The sequence below is a fragment of the Elgaria multicarinata genome, chromosome 6, assembly GCF_023053635.1.
Source record: "Elgaria multicarinata webbii isolate HBS135686 ecotype San Diego chromosome 6, rElgMul1.1.pri, whole genome shotgun sequence".
Classification (NCBI taxonomy): Eukaryota; Metazoa; Chordata; class Lepidosauria; order Squamata; family Anguidae; genus Elgaria; species Elgaria multicarinata.
In genome coordinates, this window is record NC_086176.1 from 44,970,437 (window position 1) to 44,990,265 (window position 19,829).

Here is a 19,829-nt window from a genome sequence, read left to right on the forward strand (position 1 = left end):
AAAAAGACGGCTTTATACATGGACTTCACCAGATGGCCGACACCGAAATCAGATTGACTATATCCTTTGCAGCCAAAGGTGGCGGACATCTATACAGACAGTAAAAACAAGACCTGGAGCTGACTGTAGTTCAGATCACGAACTTCTTATTGCACCATTTAGAATCAAACTAAAGAGAATAGGGAAAACCCACAGATCAGTTAGATATGAGCTCACTAATATTCCTAATGAAGATGCAGTGGAAGTGAAGAACAGATTTAAGGGACTAGATTTAGTAGATAGGGTCCCGGAAGAACTATGGACAGAAGTTCGCAACATTGTCCAAGAGGTGGCAACAAAAAACATCCCAAAGAAAAAGAAAACCAAGAAGGCAAGATGGCTGTCTGCTGAGACACTGGAAGTAGCCCAAGAAAGAAGGAAAGCAAAAGGCAACAGTGATAGGGGGAGATATGCCCAATTAAATGCAAAATTCCAGAGGTTAGCCAGAAGATATAAGGAATTATTTTTAAACAAGCAATGTGCGGAAGTGGAAGAAGACAATAGAATAGGAAGGACAAGAGACCTCTTCCAGAAAATTAGAAACATCGGAGGTAAATTCCAGGCAAAAATGGGCATGATCAAAAACAAAGATGGCAAGGACCTAACAGAAACAGAAGAGATCAAGAAAAGGTGGCAAGAATATACAGAAGATCTGTATAGGAAGGATAATAATATCGGGGATAGCTCAGACGGTGTGGTCAGTGAGTTAGGGCCAGACATCCTGAAGAGTGAGGTCGAATGGGCCTTAAGAAGCATTGCGAATAACAAGGCAGCAGGAGACGATGGTATCCCAGCTGAACTGTTTAAAATATTGCAAGATGATGCTGTCAAGGTGATGCATGCCATATGCCAGCAAATCTGGAAAACACAAGAATGGCCATCAGACTGGAAAAAATCAACTTATATCCCCATACCAAAAAAGGGAAACACTAAAGAATGTTCCAACTATCGGACAGTGGCACTTATTTCACATGCCAGCAAGGTAATGCTCAAGATCCTGCAAGGTAGACTCCAGCAATTCATGGAGCGAGAATTGCCAGATGTACAAGCTGGGTTTAGAAAAGGCAGAGGAACTAGAGACCAAATTGCCAATATCCGCTGGATAATGGAGAAAGCCAGGGAGTTCCAGAAAAACATCTATTTCTGTTTTATCGACTATTCTAAAGCCTTTGACTGTGTGGATCATAACAAACTGTGGCAAGTTCTTGGTGGTATGGGGATACCAAGTCATCTTGTCTGCCTCCTGAGGAATCTGTATAACGAACAAGTAGCAACGGTAAGAACAGACCACGGAACAACGGACTGGTTTAAGATTGGGAAAGGAGTACGGCAGGGTTGTATACTCTCACCTTATCTATTTAACTTGTATGCACAACACATCATGCGACGTGCTGGGCTTGACAAATCCAAGGCTGGAGTTAAAATTGCAGGAAGAAACATTAACAACCTCAGATATGCAGATGATACCACTTTGATGGCTGAAAGTGAGGAGCAGCTGAGGAGCCTTATGACAAAGGTGAAAGAAGAAAGTGCAAAAGCTGGGTTGCAGTTAAACCTCAAAAAAACCAAGATTATGGCAACTAGCTTGATTGATAACTGGCAAATAGAGGGAGAAAACGTGGAGGCAGTGACAGACTTTGTATTTCTGGGCGCAAAGATTACTGCAGACGCTGACTGCAGCCAGGAAATCAGAAGACGTTTACTTCTTGGGAGGAGAGCAATGACAAATCTTGATAAAATAGTTAAGAGCAGAGACACCACACTGACAACAAAGGTCCGCATAGTTAAAGCAATGGTATTCCCCGTAGTAACCTATGGCTGCGAGAGCTGGACCATAAGGAAGGCTGAGCGAAGGAAGATAGATGCTTTTGAACTGTGGTGTGGAGGAAAATTCTGAGAGTGCCGTGGACTGCAAGAAGATCAAACCAGTCCACACTCCAGGAAATAAAGCCAGACTGCTCACTTGAGGGAATGGTATTAAAGGCAAAACTGAAGTACTTTTGCCACATAATGAGAAGTCAGGATACCCTGGAGAAGAGGCTGATGCTAGGGAAAGTGGAAGGCAAAAGGAAGAGGGGCCAACCAAGGGTAAGATGGAGGGATGATATTCTGGAGGTGACAGACTTGACCTTGGGGAAGCTGGGGGTTGCGACAGCCGACAGAAAGCTCTGGCGTGGGCTGGTCCATGAAGTCACGAAGAGTCGGAAACGACTGAACGAATAAACAACAAATTGCAATTGATCAAAGATGTACTACTTTCTCCTTAAGAAGTCACCTTCCTCTTTATATGTGTTCCACTGATGATTGAAAACTTTTCTCTTTAAATATGCATTTGCCTCCATTTAACTTTATTTACGGATGGCTACCATTTGTGTGTGTGTGTTTTTATCTTTGCTGCTGCTATTAAAGTGCTTTAATTATGTGAGTGTGTTTTGTATGCCACTCTAAGAGACCTCTTTAATAATTATTTTAATAATAATAATGTTTAAATTGGACTATATCTTATTATTTAAAATGAACTGCAAGTCTCTTTTCCAATGTAGCCTGTTTTAAAAGCAAATTGAAAAATAATATAGATTAAAGCAAAACATTAAAATCTCTGAAAACTGAATTGATGACCATCCATCAGGCAAATGATCCAGTATCAAACAAAGGACTGCTGGCTTGAAACCACTGATTGATAAAATTATAGGCCCTGTTCAGGAGACACCTGGCTTAAACCATGGCTTTAACCACGGTGCTTAAGCTAAAAAGCCTTAAGCATCATGGTTAAAGCTGTGGTTTGAGGTGTTTTCTGAACAGGGCCACTGTATTATAGTATATGTTAGGATCCCTCTCCTGCATCTCAACAGGCAGCAGTTCTCAAGTTATTACTATTTATACTTGCCAACCACCAAATATATAAACATTTACTTCTCAGCTCTTAGAAAAACGCTGTTCTGCCCCAAATCTACTAGCTTTTGCTAGAAAGTTCAGGTCCTTTCTGCAAGCGAAAAGAGTATTGCTCCAAGTTTTGCATATGTACAGAAAAAGAAAAAGATACAAACAGAAATACATGGTTTGAAATAAAATACAATTTCTGTGGTGGTTTGTGCAATTAACATCTAAGTATCGTCCCACTAGAGCTTGACACAAGTCATAAGCAGAAGGTTTTACCTGCCCTACCAGGAGATGCCAGGGATCCAACCTGGGACCTTCTGTATGTCTATGGCCCCTCCCCAATGGGGTTTTAAAATATGTTTTACTATTTAAAAACAAATAGAAAGTCCTCAACCATCTCACCTCATAAAGTTAATTAGAGTATGTACAACCATCACACACTCTCCACCTCAATTCCATTGAAATGCTATTCCTCTGAAAAGAGCTACTTGGCTTCAGCAATTATCTCCCCATCCCTACCCACACCTGCAACTCCATTTCCAATCATCAATCTACTTTTCCTCTTCTTCTCTTTTTTTATCCTATCTTGGTCTTCCTTTCTCTTTTTTATTCCATCCAGGGCTTGTCTATATGGCTTGTTTACCCCGACCTAAATGCACACATTCACGTTTCAGGACAAATGACGCAGCCATCCTTTCACCATAGTGCCGGGTTTTTAACCCGATAATGCGCATATTCGTAGTTGCGATTTACCACGACTTTTGGATGATGTCAGAGTTTGCACTGCGTTATGGTTATGTGTCTTTGGGGGAATTAAATCGCATTTTGACATGTGGGCGGAGCTTTGAGGGTAGGATAATGTGACTGGCCGATTTCCTGATTTCCCCCCTATCGGCTAACTCATTCCTTTCTGCCGGTTTTAGTTTGAATTCTCTGATTCTGCAGAGCCCAGCAGAGAGAGCTTATTAAAACAAAGAGGGGGGATTGGACATCCTCCTCTGCTACCTCGTTCCTTTCCCCCCTGCTCCTGGTTTGTCTGTTATATGAATCTGTGGAGCTCCACATATAACATTTATAGCTTCCATCATCTCTACTCCGTAGCATCTAATCATCGTATATGCATGCGCACGTGCACTTTTATAACTGCACTATAAAAAAAAATCAGGAAATAAATCGCTGTTGCTGCTGCAGTGAGATACTCTTTACCTAGATTCGGATCAATGAAAATTCGGGTTTATATTTAATGAGGAGCAATCCCGTTGTCGTATAGACGGGGGCCCAGAGCAAGTCTTGGGGAATTCTCAAGGGAGGATAGTGAGTAACAGACGTTCTCAACTGTATTGGATTTTCTACAAACAGACAAGAGGATTCTCTTGGTTCACATGCTTGCATGCTTGCATAAGAAGTAATCTGGGACTATTTTGTTGCCATTATTCAGCAATGGAATTACAAGTTTTAATATAAAAACAGGAGCTAAGTGGAAATAAATACTGCTCATTTACGCAATCCTATACATGTCTACTCAGAAGTAAGTCCCATTAACTTTCGTAAACCGCCCAGGAAGCTTCGGCTATGGGGCGGTATATAAATGTAAAAATAAATAAGTATAAATAAATAAAATGTACATAGGACTGCAACCCAAGTTATTTTTTGCAGCCTGATCCTCTGCATCCTCTGTAAGTTCTAAATTATGAGCATGGTACTGCAGGTTTAATGAATTGCCCACTACATTCCACTCCACTGACTTGGCTACTCTTTTAGCTCAATCCTGTGCACGTTTTGTCATGGACTTTAGCTTCAGTGGGAAAGCATTGTGTACATGCTCAGAGGTACTTTCTCCAAACTTAGCCCTAGTATTAAAAACAGACTTCTTGGCTGAATTGTGATGAAGTCTTGGCACAAATTAAGTTATGAAGTGGAGGAGCTTGCACATAACAAGAAGGATGTAGCATCTGTTTGATGAAGCATTGCTGGAGGATGGAAAAATCAGGAGGGGTTGTTGGAGGGGAACAGAATCTATGTGACCTGGTTGTAGTTTTGTGCAACAGGTGTGGTCAGTGCTTAATCTCTGAGACTTTAATCTGTGTGGGATATATTCCATTATTAGTACATGTATGAAGTAGGGTAAGATGCAATTGCTAAGTGGTGAGAGAAAAGCATTCTGAATATGCACAGAGGCACTTTTTATTTCACTGGTGTGTGTTTTTCTAACATTAATGAAATGTAAATAAATTGTAGGAATTCTAAATTTGCATGAATACACTCACAGATATATTCATACACACATTTATTATTACATTTTTATCCTCTTCCATTACATTTTCCCCTTGCAAAGAACCCAAAGCATCTTACATATTTCTCCTCCTCTCCATTTTATCCTCACAACTCTATGAGGTTAGCCTGATAGTTAGTGAGTGGTCCGAAGTCACCCAGTGAGTTTCATGGGCAAGTGGGAACTAGAACCTGGATCTCCCAAGTCATACTCACACACACACACACAAATCTGGCGTGGTCATTTTGAAGCTTTTTTCTCCTTTGAGTGCTCCATAGCTACTATGGTACAGCCTATGTGATGAAGTCTTGGCACAAATTAAGATATGAAGTGGAGGAGTTTGCACATAACAAGAATGTAGCATCTCTTTGATGAAGCATTGCTGGAGGAATGAAAAATGAGGAGGGGTTGTTGTTGGAGGGGAACAGAATCTATGTGATCTGGATGTAGTATTATGCAACAGAACTACAAGGGGTGAAACTGGACCCCAAATCTCCCAAAGTTGCCAAGCATACTAGTGGGCCCTAGTAGTATATACTTATTAGTGGGTGCTAGTAGTCCTGCTTCTTTCCCACTTTTTCCCCCTTAGCCCCCCACCAGAGGGATTCATGAATAAAGCAAATATGGCACACGCATTGTGAAACCCCCTGCTGAAATTTGCATGCACACCCCTAATTGGCCACCTCCTTCCCCCTCCCCGCTGGCGGTGACTGTCTAACCGCATAACTGGGTTGGGTCCCTCCTTTGCGCTACACTGATTAGCTGAGCAAGGCTGTCCATCATCTCACTTGCAGAGGGGCTCCCCTGTTTGTTTGGCTTGAGGGACATTGATTGCTATTAATGCTCAAGCTTTGAATATTTTAGAATTTTCAAAATGTTCTGTATGTCTACACTGCTGAAGCTTCAGTCTAAAACAAAGATTAGCAAATTCAGTCTGGTGGATCTCTAGCAATAAGACTTACACTACTGTATTTTTATATAAGATATATGTGTATATGCATGTAAATTTACATCATGGATTTTTCAAGTACTGAACAACACCCCTGAGATTGCATATTTGAATGTTTTCCCAAATCAAAATCTCCCTTCATACGAAGTAGAATGCATGGAGAAGGCTTAGCTTTTTCACATGCTAGCTTTCCAAGGTTAAAGTAGTATAGCTCCAGGAAGACCATACCACTTAATAATACGTCTGAATGCAAGAATCAGCCCTAGTTCACTGTTGACAAATTCTTACATTTGTAATCTTTGGCAGAAGGCTGGGGGGATGAGAACCAACTTGCAGCACATTGAATATAGCAAATTGCCCTTTCCTTTTACCAGTTTCCACTTCAATGACCTAGATGTCATTGCTTAAAAGCACAATTCAAACGCTTCTGTAATGCTCTACTGCTGTTCTATTCATTACTCTCAAAATGCTAATGCATTCCATGCTTGTGGGGCATCTCTTAAGAGACTGCCTCAAGAAAGCAATTAGTAAAAATGTAAACAGAAATAAACTACACAAGTCAGAAGAAAAAACAGAATATCTAAGTGAGTGATGTCACAGGGAAGTATATAGTTTCTCTGTTGAACATGCACCAGTTGCTAGCTATTGTCTTAGGCAAGCTACAGTGCCTCTGATCTGTTTTGTTAGAACATAAGAAATTAAAAATAGGCAACAAATTTCTGAATAAGGCTATGTTTGCAACCATTTTCTACCTTCTTTCGTAACACCGTTCCAACTTCTTCATGAAGTCACAAAGTCATAATGGGCAGTATCCAATACTTTCCTTGTGCTAGCAGGATCTACACTGAGATCCTAACAATTCCTGAAACTCCAGAATAGTGCAGGTTAGTACAGCTCACAAAATGGAGCTCTGCTAATATGTTCTATTCTGGAAAGAAGCGTTTCCACTTCTTTCCAGGGTTCCTTTTGGAAGTGATAGTTCTTGTTGTGCTCACGGTGGGTCGCGTAAGTGTAATAGAACCAGCAGAGGCACAGTGGCACTACTGGATACTGCTCTGCATCTCCTGCTCCTACTTTTGTTTCCCATTGCCCGGATCCAAGGGCCATGCAAAAAGAAAAAGGATACTAGAAAGAAACAAAAGAAAATGGCAACTGCGCCTGCAAAAAAGAGGTGCAGATTTGATATGCTACCTCCCAATATTGGACCCATTTTTGCAAGTCCAATCTTAAAAACTCATCCAGGGTAACACGTTCCCTCAGCATCATGTCAGATTAGGTCCCATAGTGAGTATGTGAGTATCAGCAGAGTATTCTCTGGTGATACTCACTTTTTCCCTTTCAAGCATTCAAATACTCTCTACAGATGCTTTGCATTAGTATTGCTAGATCAATAAGCAAGCCCTCCCTTATGAGCACAGAACTACCCCTAAGAAAGACAAAAAAGAAAGGCAGTCGTATTGGCCATAAGAAAAGTTCCAAAATCCATATAGTGCAATACCTTTGTCAGGCCAACATCATGCCTGATGAAGAGATCTGGAGATCTCAAAAGCTTGCACCTTTTTCGTGATCTTTGAGTTGGCCTAATAAAGGTATTACACTATATGGACCTTGAGAAACAGTTGAAGATAACAGACAGCACCTTAGGGGTGGGAGGGAGAGGCAGGGGAACAGATAAACTGGACCTTTTCATGTATTGATATAATCTCATAGACTTCAAGGCAATTAATTCCATGTGAGTGCTACTTCATCTGCATTCTAGTGATGGTAAATTAACTTCAGAGACGACACTTTTATTTTGCTGACATGTACATGAACTATCATCCTTAGGTCCCATAAATTATTTTTAAACGTAACTTTAAAATAGGCAGCACAGAAAGGGCAGTACAGAAATGGGCAGTATAGAAATTAAATAAATAAATAAAACTACAAAGCAACCAACATAAACGTTAAGGCTCTAACTTGAGACAAAAAGGTAGAGTAATGAGATACTTGTGTGATGGGGAAGATACATTAATTAGATAAAGAAAATAGTAAGAATAACAGAAGACTGTTAATTCTTATACGGTAAAATATTTTTTAAAATATGATTAACCTGATCAAATTATCCTACTAACAGCAGCAACAAACATAGGAAAGGCTACTTTATGCTTATTGGGTTAAGATTTCCATTTGTTTGTTATAGCAGTTTCTTCAGTAGTTCTGTACATTCTACTCGAAGATTTGCTCTTTTTAATTATATCACAATAAACGTTTAACAACTCTTCACTACATTAGGTCTGCTTTAGGGGGGGGGGGAATCACAGTTCCTATATGGGGAAAAGTAATATGAGCTGCCTATGTGTATTAACATTCATTTCCCCCCTGCCCAAAATTATTCTGAATCATCCTCATCTCCTAATGGACTCACGAATGTATGCCTAGGCCAGGAGAAAATTGTAGTCTATTTTAAGTACAGAAAAGAGTAAGAAAATAAATGCAGAGGACAGAAACTGAACTGGATATAACCTCCATTAGCATTGTCACCACCAGGTAACAGAATTTTTTTTCCAGGGTGACAAGAAAAGCAGCGTTAGAGGTGAAATATGCCTAGATGGAAAGTCATGCCATTTCCTTAGAGAATCAGAAAGCTGAACTATATCTTCAGGAGCAAATGCTGCAGATCATATAACCATATTAAACTGCCTTAAGGTGCAATCCTATGCATCTTCAGTTGTAGGACTTTTTTTCTGTCTAAACATTAATAGGAATGCACCCTTATACTGACAGACCATTGGTCCATTGAGCCCATTCCAAAAATTAGCAGATTACAATATTTCCCCATAAATTTCTGCAGATGTATATTGTTGATCTATATTGAACATAGTCCTGCAGTTTTCATATAATGTGCTGATCAAATTAAAGACAAAACATAATTTTATTTTATGACTTCCTTCTAAAGGATCTTTCCATAGAAGGGCAAATTTAAAGGACATATGAACACCTAGATACTTATTCTTATTTAGCACATTAGCTGGTATTAATTTTCACACCTTATTATTCTGTTCTAGGAAAAACAATTATGTGTATGTTTTTCTCTAAAATGTGATTGGTTTTCCTAAAACATTTATGAACCATGGATTTCTGGAGAAATCCACCATCTCAACAATTATAGTTCCAAATGTTTCTTCTTATACATACATATTCTTCTATTCACTCTCACTAACATAGAATCATAGAATAGTAAGTTGTTTAATTAACTGATAAAAAGAGAAGTTATAAAGCTTGGCCATTAACTATGTTTAGAATCTAGTTCTAAATGTATTGTTGCATTTACATCTGGATGCCCCATTGATTTCAAATAAGTATCTTTAGGATCACAGTATTAATGGGGAAGGGGGAAATCAAACAGCAGAATCCATTTTGAGTTAAGCTGAAATAAACCTTGTGCATTGTAATATGAAAAACATTTCTGCTTCTTACAAGCAACACTCTCTTCCTTAGAGTCCACTTCCCCTGGCAATCTCAATTTATATCCAACAGGTCAACCTATGAAAATCTTTTCTTTACCAGCTTTATAAAATGCTAGGCTTTACATCTGGCAGAAGACTAAGCAACAGTCAAAAGACATTAGTCCTATTTTAAATCAAGCCAAACGCATTAGTGCTAAACAGAAATGTAGCTGCAAGCTAGAAGAGCTACAAAAGAGTTACCTCTGTGTATTATAGGATACTACTACTATCACTTAGCAAATTCGTTCAAATCCAAACCTTATGCCCCCTTTTAATTAAGACTTAATTCAACCAATATCTAGTCATCTTAAAGGAAACACAATAGTGCTATTTTGAGTCAACCTGTGTTTCAACTTTGCTATTTATCACAATTTATAGTCTCAAACATCATGTGAAAAAGGTAGTTAGCTTAAGTTACCCAGTGAGGTCCATGATGATTTGAATCTGGGTTTTCCACAGCAAAACCAAACTTTCTATTAAGGTTGCCCATTTTGTCCTGGCAGGATTCTTGAACCTTTTCTGAATACCACTGGCTGGTAGCTGTGCTTTAAACAGAAGCAATAAAGAGCCCTAAAATGGTTATATATTTAGAATAAAGGTATAAAAACATAGTTTAAGATTAAACTGTTGTTCCCTGCCACGATCCAACTGGAGAGGCAGGTAAGAAATAAATTATTATTATTATTATTATTATTATTATTATTATTAAAAGACAATCAAATCTTGGATATTATAGTTTAAAAGATTGTTATCTCAAATGAGGTCAATCACAATGTGGAAATAACTCCTTGGATTTAACTGGACTTTCTTCCCTGTGCAGCCCAATCCTATGCATATTTACTCAGAAGTAAGTCCCACTTGCATTAACTAGTGCTTTCTTGCAAGTAGGTGTGCATCAGGTTATAGCTGTGCAACACAGTTCTATGATTGAGACTTGCTTCTGAGTAAACAATGTGTCCAAATGGGCTTACACCCAGGAAAGTGTGCCTAAGATTTCAGCCTTAATGTTTAGGAATGGAGATACAAGTATATTATTCAAAACCTTCTACCAAAAGGAACAAAATAATGACACCAAATGTATGCTTTATGACTGAAGTTTCTGAATGACTTCTATATCCAAGACACAGATGAAACGTTTTCTATTTTGTAATATTGTTCACACACACACACACACACACACAAAGATATACAAGACAAAAAAATCTATTTCTCAAACTCTGAAAGTATGACAATATTGTGTATGTGCTTCTGGAGTATGACAGGCATAGGCTGCAAACACTGAAAAAGACTTCGCATTTTGACATCAGTGCAGTAGGAAGGTAAGGTAGTGTGACTCAGATATTGTTCACTTGATGTTAGATGAGTCTCTGAAATACATAAACAAAGGGATGTCTAAATGTCTTTTGATGATGCATAACCCCAGTACTGAAATAAGCAGCATGCCTCAAGGTTAGAATTTATGCCATGTATCTGGTCTGCTCATCGCTCTTGTATTTGCTTATACCTAATTTGCAAGATCAGGAATGGGGGAGAGAGAACATCTTTTTGTCTATTCTTTCCAATATGTATTGTTGCTTTTAAACTAAACTCAATACACATTCAAGAAATCTTGAAGTTTCACCAGTTAAAGAGCACTAAGTGCAGTCTTCTCCCAGTTATTGCCTAGCTGCCCTCATCACAACAGTAAAATAAAGAGTCAACTATTTCAATCTTCCCCACAGCTATAGGAAACAGATTAAAATCTACAGCACCGCCAGAATGAATCAAAGCAAGGCCTGGGCTGCACTAGGATGAGAATAAACTGTTGCTTTAAGGAATAAGGCAGGCAGGCACTTCTCTTCCCTGGAACTGATCTGTGTCAACAGCAGCAGGTCCTCTCTTCCCAAGCCAAGCAGCGACAGCAACATTCATAATGACAGTAATAAGAATAGCAGCAATAACAGCACCATGACAGCAAGGTGAGGGGAGCCTTTCCCAGGAGACATGCGGTCAGGAAGGGGAACCAGCAGCGCCCCCTTCAGAAAAAGAAATTGCCTGAATCTCTCTCTCTCCCCCCACCGCCCCCAGGACCTCCTCCCCGTTTGCCATGTGTGAGTGCCCAGTTGCGCTTTGCCACTCCCCACCTCCTCCACACCCTGAAATCCAAGCAAAACCACCAGGCAACCCGAACATCTCTCATTGGTCCCATGCCAATAATAACCCTTTCCGATAAACACACACACACACACACACACACACGTCATTAACTGTCGTCGTCCTCGACTGCATGCACCAAGGCTTGCGCGGATGCGCTCGCCTTGCCTTTCCACACGATGCCGAGGCACATCCATCCACCTCTCTCCGATGCTCGCTCGTTCTCCCACACGCCGACCTCTAAACACACTCATGCACACATTCCCCCCGCCCCACCTCCACCAGTGCAGATGGGCACAAGTTCCTCCCACAACCAGCACCGAACCTCACACTGTTTAAGTCCGGGGGTCGGTTGCCATTATATTCGCAACATCAGCTAACAGGGCGGTTGTGTAGGTCCCTTGAGGAAAGAGAACGGTATTAAAACCCCACAGAAACCAGACAGGTTCGATTACGCATCCACACACGCTGCCGCGCATGCACCCCCCGCCGCATGCATCACTCATCCCCAGCCTCATGCAACACCCCCAGGCCCCCCTGCTTGGCAAGGCGCGATGTTGGGAGAGCCTATTCGCCGCGCCTCCATCATCAACCTCGAGGGCCACCGGCTTTTGCGCCTGAGGAGTTATATTTTCCCTGCCGTCCTCGCTCCTCCCTCGATTCAAAGAGCCATCATCCTCCCATCCCCCTCAGAGCGAGAGAGAGAGAGAGAGAGAGAGAGGAGCCGCCGCCGCCTCGTTATTACCTTTCGCTTGGAGCCTGTGCGCTAACCCCACTCACTGCGCACACGGCTGCGGGCGGCAACAGCAGCTGCTTCTGCTTGGCGGCGGGCAGGAAACCTGGGAAGAAGCTGTCCCTTCAGCCGCTAACCCGGCCTCCCGCTCCACCATCTTCCTCCACCTCTTCTCACTCCTCCCAGGCTGGGCTCTGCAGCCACCCGCGGCAGCGCCTCTTCCTGCCCCCGCCTCCCGCCCCTCCCTCAGCCCGCCTCCCAGGCTCTCCGCGTGACTTCGCTGTGGGGACGGGGACGGGCCCGGGCGCTCGGCTTGCTGTCGCTTTCTTCAGCCGCGGCACGCCGCCGTGCTGAGCCAAGCGAGGGACGGAGACCGACTGCGACTGGCTGGAGCTGCCCCCGCCAGTTAAGGCCCCCTCCTCCAGCTGCAAGGAGTAGCAACGGCGGGTGCGCGGGCGGGCTGGCGGGAGGACCAGCGGTCCTTCTTCCCCTCACGGCTGTAGTATCTCGACATTCTCTGCCAAGCAAGGTCAGCAAACGTAGTAGAGCCGATGGAAGCAGAAGGCTCGCTGGCATAAGCGGCCAGGGGAGCAAAGAAGACGGAGCAGCTCTCTCGGCCACGGGCCACCCAGCCTTCTTCTCACACGTCGGCAGAAAGGCCTCGAAAAGGAAACAGTTCTCTGAATGTTGGTAAGGGTTTAACCCTGGAGCCTGTCCGCATTCCTATTAAGTTTGAAATAATAATCAAGGACAGTTATTCCGAGAATATAAAGAATGCATTTCCCTTATCTAGATAAAGCACAGTCCACCCTAAAATTGCTGTATTACATACGTACATACACATAAATTAGAGAGAGCCATAGCTCAGTGGTGTAGTAGCACATGTTTTATGTGCAGAAGCAGGACTGTTCCAAGACATTTCGCTGCCTGAGGCAGAAACAAAATGGTGCCCCCTCCTGTCCCATGCCCTGAAGCTGACTGGACTGACAGATGAATCTGTCTTCAACGTTGATGATGGGGAATGGGTGAAGATTCACAGCAGTTTGGTTATAATTCGCATGCATAGTGTGCACTGCTACAACACACCTGTTTACCTTTCTTGTGTGTGCTTTTTGTTACTTAGCGTCACATTCCATGACGTTTAGAAGCCTACACAGAGTAGTAGAAGATCCTGGAAACTGAATAGCACTAATGCTGTTCAAGAAGTATTATGAACTCCAACAAAAATGTGTTTGGAGTAAGAGGTTAAACACACACGTAGGAATAAGGGGGGATTCAGATACACAAACAGTTCAACTGTCTTAAGAATATAACGTATATTTTATGGCATCACTGACCTTATAACATTGACAACTTCACATTTTTTAGTTTATTATTGCATTTATATCCCGCCTTTTTTCCTCCAAGGAACCCAAGGCAGCGTACATAATCCTTCTCTCCATTTTATCCTCATAACAACCACCCTATGAAGGAAGTTGGGCTGAGAGTCTGTGACTGGCCCAAAGTCACCCAGTAGGTTTCCATGGCCAAGTGGGGACTAGAACCCAGATCTCCTGACTCCCAGTCCACTTTAGCCACTACGCCACACATGACTCATCCTAGAATGATTTCATTCATCGTGGAAACATTAGTGACCTGTCTCTAGAACTGTCTTTCCCAGCCTGGTGCTTTCCAGGGACTCATCTACACGGGCACTTTGCCCCGGATTGTTTCGGAGTGGTGGCAGGTGATCTACATGATGCAGCTGCCACTCCGAAGCAATCCAGGGGCAAAGCCCCAAAGCTCCGCACTGAAAAAGTCGGATACTTAACCCGGCTTTTTTAGCTTGGAGCAAGGCTCCGCGCCTGTGCAGAGCCTAGTTAAGTAAAATAAAGGGCGGTTGGAAATCCCACCAAGGAGAGAGCACCCTGTTCCTCCCCTCCTTGTCCCCCCCCCGTTAGCTGTAAATGCAATCCTTCACATTTACAGCTTAAAAAAAAAGTCCCATTAAAAACAAAAAACAAAACCCTCTACCCTTAGAAGAGGGGGCACAGATGCTCCCAGGTGCCCCTGGACTGGCTGTGTGAGTGCGCAGCTGGGTGGGCGCAGGGGCAGGAAAGCCTGCAACTGCACTCCTTCCGATGTGCAGCATTATTGGGTGCAGCATTATTGACAACATGAATACGACGGGCTGATGTTTTGGACTGATGTCCAGCATTCTGGATGTCCAGCATTCTGGACCATTGGCAATGCTGACTGAGTCTGATTGAAGTTGAAGTCCAAAACATCTGAAGAGTACCAGGTTGGGCAAGGCAGCTCTGGAGAGTGCCTTTAGCAATAAAAGGAGAAGGAGTATGGTTGATCAGGTGTTAGGGTTCTAGAGGAGCCTGGACTACTCACTTTACTTTTCATATTGTTATCAGCCACTTTTTACATAAACTAACAATGCAACTTTTGCATGGTTTGAATTTTGAACTACAGCAAAGTTATTTTGGAATTGCATGCTTTTCCTTGAGCTGTACATTTTGTGTATGGTTGCACATTTTTTTTAAAAAAGCCCTAATATCATCAGAGAACATTTCTAGTAGATCTGATGACTGAGCAGTGATAAGGCCTGTCTGGGCATCAGTCTACCCGTCTGTTGTTTCTCATTGGGTAAATTGGTATCCAGACAATGTCTTTCCACCCATAGCTGCAACTGTCAGTTCTTTCCGTGACTCCCTTCACCTCTGTAATGACCCTTCTGTTCTATAGGCAACACACAATATATTCAGGTGCCTTCACTAGGGGTTTATTTCCATGAGAAAACACTAACTTCTGTGGAGCTGCATGGCACACCGTCTCAGCTCCAAGGCCAACACTAAGAAAGAGATGGGAAGAGGTTCCACATGGGCCTCCTGTAAGAGCTAAAACTAGCATTCATATATATATATATATAATCTATCTCTGTGTGTGTCTGTCTCACAATAACTTTCACAAATAAAAGTTGTATTTTATTGGAGATAGTGAATTAAACATAATTTTATGGTGAATGATAAATATTAGATAGCATCTTGTATTCCTTTGTGGAAGACTGAAATCTTATTGGAAACGCTGTCTGTTCACATGATCAAAGCTAATGTAATAATGTAGCACTGTGAGATTTTATTCAGGAAGGTGTGCCTTACTTCTGTTCCATACTGTTCACGCCCTAGGTATATATTGGAAAACATTCCTGAGTCACAAGAAAATTATGCTCAGTGCAATAATGTGGATACCTCTCATCCACTTACTCTATTTTCTAAAGAAAAAGTAGCCCTTTTCTTCATGGTAGACAGAAGGGGGGGAATGTTTTCTACTCTGGTAATGTTAAAATGCTGGGCATTTTAGGCATATGGAGCTTCTTCCTTAAAAAGAGCACATAGTTATTCCTCACTTTAAGCACATAGTTATTCCTCAGTTTAAGTTCTTCAGTGACAACAATATAGAAGTTTAGGTGTGTTAAAAGTTTGTTAAACTGAAATAATGATCAGTGGTATGATGGGTTACCAAGATCAACTTTAGATTCATACTGACCATATTGGGACGAGAGGTCAAATGGACTACCATACATGAACAAAAATTGCCTCTCTCTTTTTTAGAAACTTGCCAGAACACTCAGAAGAGAAACTTCTGGCCAATTATTTGATCAGTTTCACTGGGGTACCTCCACAGGGAGCAGCAGATCCCCACTGAAATCAACAAGATCACACATTTATGTAAGAAGTTGATTATTTATTCCCTTTTTTAAAAGTGGCAGATTTGTGTGTGTACCGTATGTTTACAAATATCAAAGCCTCAGAAACAAAGGAAAGGGACTCAAAAATAATTATTTCTAGATGTAATTTTACATGGTATAACCCAGACAGAGGTAAGAACTTCAGACTGTAAACTTATGCATAGTTACCTAGAAGGGGCCATGGCTCGGTAGTGGAGCACCTACTTTGCATGCATGAGGTTACAGATTCAATCCCCAGCACCTCCAGGTAGGGCAGGAAAAACTCCTTCCTGAAATTCTGGAGAGCCACTTCCAGACAGTGTCAACAGTACTGGGCAAATTGGATCAGTGGTCAATAAGTTTCTCACCTGCCCAAGGGTCTCTACTTCCCTTGCTCAGCTTCGTCCATTTTCTTCCGCTGCCCCTTACGCCTGGAACGCTCTTCCAGAACATTTGAGAACTACAAGTTCAATCGCAGCTTTTAAAGCTCAGCTAAAAACTTTTCTTTTTCCTAAAGCTTTTAAAACTTGATTTTGTTCTGACTTTTATACTGTTAGTTTTACTCTACCCTGTGCCTGTTTGGTGCATTCTCTTCCCCTTCTTATTGTTTTATTATGATTTTATTAAATAGCCTTGCTATTTTATTGTTTTATTCTGTACAGCACCATGTACATTGATGGCGCTATATAAATAAATAAATAAATAATAATAATAATAATAATAATAATAATAATAATCTCAGTATAAGTCAGCTTCTTACGTTCCTAAGTAATCCCCATTGAACACAATGGAACTTGACAATAAATACGTATAGAATTGCTCTGCCAAAGACTTAAATTTCCCTCAGATTGTAGTCTTGAGCAATTTCTGCAGTAATCCTATACACATTTACAACTCAATGGGTCTTGTTTCTCAGTAGGCATGGATAGCATTGCACTGGCTTTCTAACTGTAGCAACCTTATTGAGCTAAGTAGGTCTGGTCCTGGTTTGGGCCTAGACTGAAAATCAGCAGGGAAACCCATATAGGATCTAAATAGTAAATAAATGATATTGGCATAAGCATGACTTTGTGTTAAGATAGGCTAATTATGACAAATGGGTTTCTTAAACAAAATATTGTTTATAACTTTAGTATCAAAATAACTGCTGTCCATATTGCCTCAGCCAATTATTCATATCACATCCAGATACTTTCCGCATAGTTCTCTTCCTGTTTAATCAATGGTGTTTTTCCTTGTTGGCCCAGAAAATGAGATGGGGTGGTATGGTAACTTGTTCAGCACGGTGGATCACTTTCCATCCAAAGGTTTGTGAACTAAGGAACATTAGCTTCTTTTGTAATAGGAATTGCCTTGCTAGATCAGAGCAAGGCAAAGCAATGGTTTAGTGTGTGTGTGTGTGTGTGGGTGAGAGTGCAGCTCCAGGATTTATTTCAGAGCAGGAGCAATATCATCATCTTCTGAAGTGCTAAGGTATTGAGGGATCCTCTTTGCTCTGGCAAGTGAATGAGGTGATAATGAGGCTTTCAAATCATACTTCCTTCCCCCTCCAACATTAGCACAAAGGAAGTCGGAGAATGAGGAAAATAATTAAGCAGAGGCTAGATATGTCTTTCCTTTTCTTTGATGTGATTCCTACTTCATACTAGCAGTTCCAATACTTCTTTGCAAGATTGTTTATTTTTCTAATTAAAAGCCAAAGGCTTCATTTCAGCTGGCTGAAGTTTTCGTTTGTTAAATCTCAGTATGTTTTACAATTTGAATCTATGCAGTTAGATGTAAGCACCATTGAGTTCGATGGAAGTTTCTATCAGGTGACTTGCATAGGATTCTAGTCATGCTTTGTAAGTGTAATTGGAAATTTTTATTAGTGATTTGTTTTGGATGCCTGTGTTTTATGATGGAGTTTTAACCAGAGTGGTCACTCCTTTGAGTATAAATAATAGAAAGTGTGTGTGTAGACAGAATGTATGGGGGGGGGGGCGGTATTCGTGTATGTATATAACAGGGATTGGAAATGTGTGCCCCCCCCAGATATTGTTGGACCACATCTTCCATTGTCCCTCACTATTGGCTATGCCAGCTAGTTGCAATAAAATTCCAACTATAGGTCATTGGCACTACAGATGAATGACTTGGCCAGCATATTTTAATTTTTGTATTCATTCAAGTCAAGCACTGCTAAACTGAAAGGCTGAATGTACAGAAACTTGAAGGAAGTGAGCTGGAACCAGGAAATCTTTTCTTCTTGAGACCTGTCAGATTTTCCAGTCACTCCATGGAAAGCTGAAGAATAAAGAGTAAAATAGTCTGTCAATGTTCCACAAAGAAAGACTACTTGGGCGAAGAGTTAGGGACTGGGTAGAGGTTTCTTTTAGTAGTAGTTATATAAAATTACAGTTTAAATAGCATTTTCAATTAAATATCTTTAGCCATCTGAAATAGGACATACCAGAAGTCTAATTAAATAATAATAAATCGTTAAAATATCATGCTTTCAAACATAATATATCCAGTTGCTTTATTTAAAAAGTGGCCTGGAATCTGGTTATGTTGAAAGTAATTCTTTCCATACCATATACTGCCTCAGCAATAAAAATGAATGTATACTTGATAAGATCCTGACATGTCATCCCCAGTGAGACCCTGATATCTTTGGAACTCTTTACCTGCTATGGCTCATTCACTTGGTCTGACATTGCTATTGTTGTGGCGACACTGTGTTTACTGAGCAGCCAGGTAGTCATGTGTTGTGATGCTTTTAGCTATCTAGCCTCTGTTTTTTTACTCTAGTTCTCATAAACCACTGTGCAGTTTAATAACTGAAGGCTTTAAACTACACTCTACAGAACCATTTAGAAGTGCTTATTTTATCATTTATATCCTGCTTTTAGATAGGACTCTCAGTTGTCTTCAAACCAAGGGACTGACTTGGTTCATGCAACATGGCATGGTTCGGCATGGACTATTTAACCCACTATGAGCTTTGGTGCCCGCAGGTACCATTTTGCAACCCACTCAGTGGTTGCCATATTATGTAAATCCAGTGAATGTGTTCTAAGGTTTAACCCTTGTTTATCCCTTGCAAAATCGCCAGGTTTGCACAACTTGACAACCCCCAAGAAGGAAATCATATCTGCAAATAACTTATGGTGGGCTGACATGCCTATAACGTCCACATCTGTACAGCTGCAGCAATTCTATAGTATCAGAACTCATAGATCATTCACTGAATGCCAACAAAGTTTGGTTATTTAAGCCAGTCTATACAGACCACATGTGATTAATTCCTCAATCACCATACTTGTGGTTTAATCAATGCTTGGGTTATTTTGTTTCCCTTCTCCTTCACTTGCTCCTTCCCTGTATCCTAAATGCATTTGTGGCACTGTTGTATTGGCATGTAGAGTGGCTGGTGTTGTTGTTTTTTACCACTCACCATCTCTGTCGCCTGGTGAAACATCCCTTTGTTTTGGGTTTGCATGTAATGACAACCCAGAGTTTAACAACTGAACAACAAAATCATAGCTTCTATTTCTGGGTTGTTCAGTTAACAAACCATAATTTGTTAGCACAGCCAGGTTTACACATCACAACAACCCAGAATTCAGCAATCCATG

At 41.2% G+C, this 19,829-nt stretch overlaps 1 protein-coding gene across 3 annotated transcripts in view; it reads right to left on the reverse strand.

Moving 5' to 3' along the window:
* Positions 1–12,710, reverse strand: part of APBA1 (amyloid beta precursor protein binding family A member 1) — a 101,001-nt gene extending 88,291 nt beyond the window's left edge. The window contains exon 1 of one of the 3 annotated variants that reach the window (XM_063129322.1): positions 12,507–12,710. The gene's annotated coding sequence lies outside the window, so the exon portion shown is untranslated. Of the gene's footprint in view, positions 1–10,046; positions 10,226–11,866; positions 11,887–12,506 lie in introns of those variants that run through there. The other 2 variants (XM_063129323.1, XM_063129324.1) reach the window with 2 other exon arrangements.
* Between the last annotated feature and the right edge of the window lie 7,119 nt (positions 12,711–19,829).